Source organism: Cucurbita maxima, unplaced genomic scaffold, assembly GCF_002738345.1.
Source record: "Cucurbita maxima cultivar Rimu unplaced genomic scaffold, Cmax_1.0 Cma_Scf00035, whole genome shotgun sequence".
NCBI lineage: Eukaryota > Viridiplantae > Streptophyta > Magnoliopsida > Cucurbitales > Cucurbitaceae > Cucurbita > Cucurbita maxima.
The window spans coordinates 400,895-408,408 of record NW_019272051.1 but is presented as its reverse complement, the minus strand read 5'-3'; positions in this window follow the sequence as shown (position 1 = coordinate 408,408).

Below are 7,514 nucleotides of genomic sequence, written 5' to 3'. Positions count from 1 at the left end.
GTAAAACAACCTCCTGGATTTGAAAATTTTGATTTTATACGTTATGTCTATACGTTGAAAAAGGTTCCTTATGACTTAAAACAGGCTCCAAGAGCTTGGTACGATAGACTTAGTAATTTTCTTATTGAGAATAATTTCAAAATGGGTAAGCTCAACAGTACTTCTCTTTATTAAAACTAAAGAAAAAGATATGCTATTAGTCTAAATATATGTGGATGATATTATATTTGGTTCTACTCATCCTTCTCTATAGTAAGAATTTCCTAAATGGATGCATAATGAATTTGAGATGAGTATGATGGGAGAGCTTAGTTTCTTTCTTGGACTTCAAATCAAACAACTGAAAGATGGTATCTTCTTAAATCAAGAGAAGTACATGCCGAATTTACTTAAAAGGTTCAAGTTCAATGAAGGTAAGATTGCAAAAACTCCAATGAACACATCTACCAAACTTGACAAGGATGAAGAAGGTAAATGTGTAGATATAAAATCTTATCGAGGTATGATTGGATCTTTACTTTACTTACGGCTAGTAGACCTGATATTATGTTTAGTGTATGTCTTTGTGATAGGTTTCAATCTTGTCCTAAGAAATCTCATGCGGTTAAAAGAATATTTATTAATTTAGGAGTGTGGAATCCTAGAAATGTTGAGTTTAAATTGGTAGGATATTTTGATGAGTATTTTGAGAAGTTTACTTGATTCCAAAAGTACTAGTGGAACTTGTCAATTTCTTAATAGTTCATTAGTTTCTTGGTTTAGTAAAAAGCAAATTCGGTTGCCTTATCTACTATCGAAGGCGAATATATTGGGGTTGCTAGTAATATATGTTGTGCTCAAATTTTTGGAAGAAACAAACTCTTTGTGATTTTGGATTAAAATTTGATAGTGTGCCTATATTTTGTGATAACACCAGAGCTATTGATTTAACCAAAAATCTTGTTCATCATTCTAGAACTAAACATATTGACATTAGACATCATTCTATTAGAGAACATGTGCAAAATGAACATATTATTCTTGATTTTGTAAACTCTAATAATCAATTAGGAGATATTTTTACCAAGTCGTTAAATGAAGATTTTTTTTTTGTTGCAAAAATAGGCTTGAGCTTGGTATTATTCATGATATATCTTGAATTTAAGTTGGGTATTATTCGGTATAATATTTCTTGAATTTTATAATCTTGTTTAAAGGCATGTTCTTAAGGAGAGTATGTCATTCTTTTATTGTTTTTTATTGTTCTTTTTATGATTACAAAAGGGGAGAAAATTAGGAAAATATGCTTTAAGTTTGTTATTTTATAATTAATGAATCACTTCAGTGTTATTTTATAATTAATGAATCACTTCGTGATGTTTCATAATTCATTATGGAGAGAGATGTCTATTGTATGGTGAGAAAATTATAAATCTATTACTTTAGAGAGTTGTGGTGTGTTTCTATAAGATTTTAGACAATTGTACCGGTTTGATCCTCAGCCGTGAAAAGTATTGAGTTTGCTCTTGAACTCGTAAAAAGAGCTGTGTAGCGGTTGGGCTCTGATCCGAGGAAAGAGTCAAGAAAGGTTTATTCAAATTCCCAAGAGGAGCTTGGGGAGTGGAGTAGGTCGAGTTTGATCGAACCACTATAAACCTATGGTGTTATATTCTCTATCCCTTCTCCTATTTAAATTCTAAATTATTGTTAAGTTTTATTGCATGGTATTAAGTTTTATTGTTATTAGAAAAATTTAATGTTGAAACCCTATTCACCCCTAGAGTTGCCATATCGATCTAACACATCCCAAAGACGAGACTTGTCACTCGACAAATTTGTGATGTCAGAAAAGGGTAAACCACTACCCCGATCCTAGAGTAGGTTCGCGAGTAGCTAAAATTATACGAGACTTTGAAGCATCTCCAAATGCTCAGATACCCATAGATGTTAGGCCAGAACTTCTTAGAAATTAGAGTAAAGCATGTGGATACCTATTAGAATAAGGATACAAGGGCCTACAAGTAGGTTGTTTATTGAATATATTATACTCATTTTTTTTTTTTTTTTGTCTTTTCTTTCCAAGTGATCGCAGGTACCGATCAAAGTGGGAGTGTTCGAGAGTTGCACTGTCATTGAGGTGCCTATACAAGGCATCAGTTTAGTTTGTATTTTGTGCTTTGTTATTTATATTCATTTTTTTTTTTTTTTGTTAAGATTGAGAAATAGAATTGGGATAGAAGGTGTATTCTCATTGATATTCACAAGCTTTAAATAGGATACAAGCTAACAACTAATACCTATGAATACGAATAAGGAAAATATAAATTAATTAAATATTGAAAATAAAATAAAATATACTATAAAATCAAATCATAAAAGAAAGAATATTAAGATATAATATCTAAGATATATTCTATAAATAATATATTCTCCAAATATTATTTCTCAACAATTTTGTATAAAGTTCTATTGGTTTTTAAATAACTTAAATATCATTTTTTTTTTTATTTATTTTCAATTTGGAATTTGGTTTGTAAATATAATGTTTCATGACTTTAAATGGTGTGAAATTTTATCGTGTTTTTTATTTTATTTGTTTATCGTTTGTCTTGTCTTTTAGTTACGATCAGAGGTTCGAAACCTCAAAAACGAGTTCATGACAAAAACATTCCTTATTCTTTGTTATTTAATAATGATCCATTGATTAGGTATAAATAAGACATGTCTTTACCTAATATACACAAAAACAAAACACTAAATATGGAAGAGTTAATTCCATATAAATGGGCATAATATCTAAGTTTTAACTTCGGTAGCCATCAAAGATATGGTAGCTTTAGCTTTTCACCATATCTTTTCGTAAGTGTATTATCAATAATAGTATTCGAAAGAGAAGTATGCTCGTTAGTGTTTGCATTCTTTTGATTGTTATAAACATGATTGAGATTGTAAATGTATCAAAATTTCTTGATTATAGTAATCCATTAGACGATGTTAGTTCTAATTGTAACATGAGAATCAAGTTTGCAAACCAGCTCGTAAATAATGACAAAAACAATAAGAATCACTTAAGGAAAAGTTTTGGAATTGATTACTGTGATGATCAAAATCAAAAGTAAAGAAGACTCGTTTTTAAACTCGTGATTCGAATCATTCTGCAACGGGTTTGATCAACACCACTTGAATGATTCTAACATGCAAGTTATAAACACAAGAATTTGCGAAGTAAAAACTTATCTCTCAACAAAGAATAGAAACTCTATTTTTTTCAATTCCAAAATGTGATAATTTAAACAACATTTTCTTCACATGTTTCTTGAAGTTTATATTGCATAATTGATACCTTGGTTCATATCAGTTTCTTACCTTAGGTGATTAGAACATGCATGATTAGGACAATAAAAGGGCAATTTTGAATGAGAAATGCATTGTATGTATGATATAGAAAAGTAACGTTACACCCTTAAAATGAGATTCCGAGATACATGTTGATTTTATACTTATTGCAGAGCTAGAAAGAGATCCATGAGTAGAATAGGAATTGGACAATATAGATGATTAAGTTATGTAAGATGTAAGAAATTACAAAAATGCCCTTATGATGATATTTGTGATGAATGTTGTTTTAAATGTTTTCTGGTGTGTTAGAAAGGAGGATGAGTTATTGTAATCTATGCTCCACGAGATTGATGGATGTTATCTCGCCGTTGAGATTTTTTTTTCTGCACGGATGTTTTAGTTCATGTTTACAGTGCTTTAGGTTATTAGGTTATTGATAAGATATTTAAACTTACATGAATGTTTAGATTATGTATACTATGATCTAGTTGATCAATAGGATAAACTTCCTAGCAAAGCAGGTAAAAGAGAACCAAGGTAAGACTAGGGCACATGAGCTAGAGTGGTCTCCAGTCAATCAAATTTGTACGTTTCTAGTAAACTGAATGCCCTAGGATTGTGAATGTCGATCTAAGATTTAGACCTGTGTGCATTCTAAGTATGAATTAGCCAAGGAGTTAAGTCTTAAATCCTGAAAATGATAGTTGAAATCAAACTGCCTAGACGCCCCTAAGAACCTAGTAGACTTCCATGACATTCAAGGACAACCAAAGTAGCTCATTAGGCTATAAGAAGTATGAACGATGTCATTAGTATCTCTATTACCTTTTCCACTTTGAAATTAGGGTAGTGCGTTCCCCAACCTTATAAAATTTTTTACGGGTCTCCAGTCTTGTAAACTCGTCCTTTATAATGGGCGTGGGACCAAGTAGGTTAACATAGTAGCTAGCCAACATAGGGAGAATTGCTTGCCCCAAACTTTTATGATTTGATCGTCTTGCGGAAGGGACGACTAGCTAACCTTCTATGTATGAGGTTCATAATTAGATCACACTATACTATCACACAAAATCTTTATGAGGTAGCTCCTCAATCTAGGAAACTGGTCTCTTATTGAGTAAGGAAAATAAGCTACCCTAAGTCAAAGAACAAAAAGGTACTTTACCTAGAGATGAGACTTGTCGCTTGATAAATTTGTGAGGCAAGAAAAGGGTAAACCACTACCTCGAACCTAAAGTAGGTTTGCGAGTAGCTAGAAAATCACACAAAACTCCGAAGCCTCCCTAAATGATTAGATAACAATAGAGGTTAGGCTAGAACTCCTTAGAGCTTAGAGTAAACCCATGGATATCTACTAAGATAAAGATGCGATACGAACCTACAAGTAGGTTTCTTACGAAATATTTTATACTTGTTCCTTTTCCTTTTTTTTTTTTTTTTTTTTTCAGGTGATCACAGGTACCGATCAAGGTGGGAGAGTGCTAGAGAGCTGCACTATCACAAAGGTGTTAATCCAAGACATCAATTTAGTTTGTATTTTGTATGTTGTTATTTGTATTCATTTTACATCTCGTTCTCGTTTCCAGTTTGTAAATAAATTAAATATCATTTATTTTGTATTATTTTCATTTTGAAATTTGGTTTTTAAGTATAATGTTTCATGACTCTAAATCGAGTGAAATTTTATCGTGTTTATGCTTTCATTTATTAATCATTTATCTTATCTTTTAGTCACGATCCGAAGTTAAGTCAAAAACTAATTCATAACAAAAACATTCCTTATTCTTTGTTATTTAGGAATGGTTGGTTGATTAGGTATAAAAGACAGGTCTTTACATAATATATACAATAACTACACAAAATATCAACAAACCATATTTGTCGAATTCACAAATGATAGGTAAAAAAAGGAAACATATTGGAAGAGTTAATTCAATATAAATGTGCATAATATCTAAGCTTTAGCTTCAATAGCCATCAAAGATAGTATAGCTTTAACTTTTTTACCATACTTCATACTTTTCGTTACGTGTATTATTAATAATGGTCGTCTCAAAGAGAAGCATGCTCGTTAATGTTTGCATTCTTTTGGTTGCCATTAACATGATTGAGATTGTAAATGCATCAAGACTTCTTGATTATTGTGATCCAATAGGCGATGTTAGTTCTAATTGTAACAGGAGATTTCAATGATATATTTATTGGTAATAATTATCATAATTATTAGCATAAATGAATTTTACTATAATGCTAAATCAAGTATTACCTTCTTCGAGATTAATTTGAATTTTATGATTGGATTTGATTTTATTAATTGAACTTGTTGTGTAACGACCTAAATTTCAGCTACCTAAAATCTCCATTATCATCTAAATCGATCATAGCTCGAATATAACTTTTAAAATATCATCATTAAAAGAAAGAAAAAAAAAATTGGAGTTCAACATAACCATACTTTATCATTAAAGACATAGCCATGGTCCTACATGTTTAAAACATAATTCAGGAATGAAATTAGAAAAAATAATGAAAATTAATTTAAAGCGTTAAATGCATAACAATCTATTCTAATGTATGTCTAGGAAATTAAATATGAATGCACGTGCCATGGTCTCTAATTGCGATATTGTCGTCAATAGTACATGGGTGCCTTGCCTTTACCTGATAAAGAATGTAGCACACGACCTGAGTCCTGAGTATTTTAAAGTATACTCAGTAAGTGACCCCACTATAGGGGGCCATAAAAATGCAAACACATACAATAATTTTCTAGGGACCCATCATTAAAAACATCATAGGGGTGACTTCTAGTCCGGACTAAGTTGAATGTGCAGTACTTCCCTACACACGACCTACACATGCGAGTGTAAATCTCCCGGTGGTTCGCGACCCCCCTGGACCCATCATAATCGAGCTAGCTGTCTGTAACGATGTCTAGAGGTCAGTAGACCCCTGAGTGTCATGCTCGACATGATCACCACCATCCTCGTAGCGTACGCGTCCGTTCATAAAAGAGGAAGTAGCTCGATGCTTATATATATATAGGAATGCATAAAGTCCTTATAGTTTCTCGTCGTTAAAACATCTTTAAAACACAATCCTAGTTCCGTTCTTATATTACTATAAGTAATATATGTGTATCAACTTCCCATTTTATCATCATCATTAACAGTATCTAGGGTTATGTCCTAGACATAATTATCGTCATAATGCATATGACATTCACAACATACTTCTCAACTTAATATGAAAAATAATGTCATATTAAGGAAATAACATTATCTACATCATCATATCATGCATCATCATCATCATTATTTTATAACGCCATTGTAACACGTCATAATCATCATAAAGCATCATCAAACATCATCATATAACTCATACACGACATCATACATCATACATCATAATCATAAGGCATAAAGGACACGTGCCGGTTCCACTAGGCACGCGTTGTCATACATCAAGCAATTGCCTAGTCTATCCTATAGTAAGGTCACTTACTTGGTTGGCCTTAGCCGACGTTCTCCCTAAATTAAATATGTTAGCTACCATTCCTTGAAAGCTGTTCCAAGTGTTGCTGGAGTTCGTTTTCTATTAAGTGATCTCGTTTCTTTCGTTAGTATTTCACAATTCTAAATTAAATTCAACTTGAAATTGTGAAATAGAGAATCTTGCCTTAATTATCTTAATTAGGGTTAAAATTGGCATCGGGAGGGTCGAGATGGTGAGAAAAGATGATTTTATCCTTTACCGAGTTGGATAAGCCAAGATTTTGAGTCGCAGTCGAGTGAGCCGAGCCGAGTCGTTTAAATCACTGGAGCCGAAGGAGTGTCTTCCTGCAGGTGTGACATGTGCTAGCAGGGGGTGAGGGACACGTCGTAGTTCCCTCTCGGGTCAAGGCGCAGGTTCGGGGTGCCGACGCGACTGTTGAGCTTACTGGATTAGGACCGAGGCGTGCGTTGAGCTGCTGCAATGCACGGGGCCGGGTCATCTGGGCTGCGATGACTCTGGGGAAAGTCATTTGAGTACACCAATATGTCATTGATGAACACTGAGCCCCCGAGTTTAAAAAAAAAAAAAGAAAAAATTAGGTCACAATAGGGGCAAACTAGTCATTTTGCCCTATTATTACTTGAGTCTCATTTGATTGGGTCATAATCTGAAAAGAAAAAGGGGGGGGGGGGGGGGGG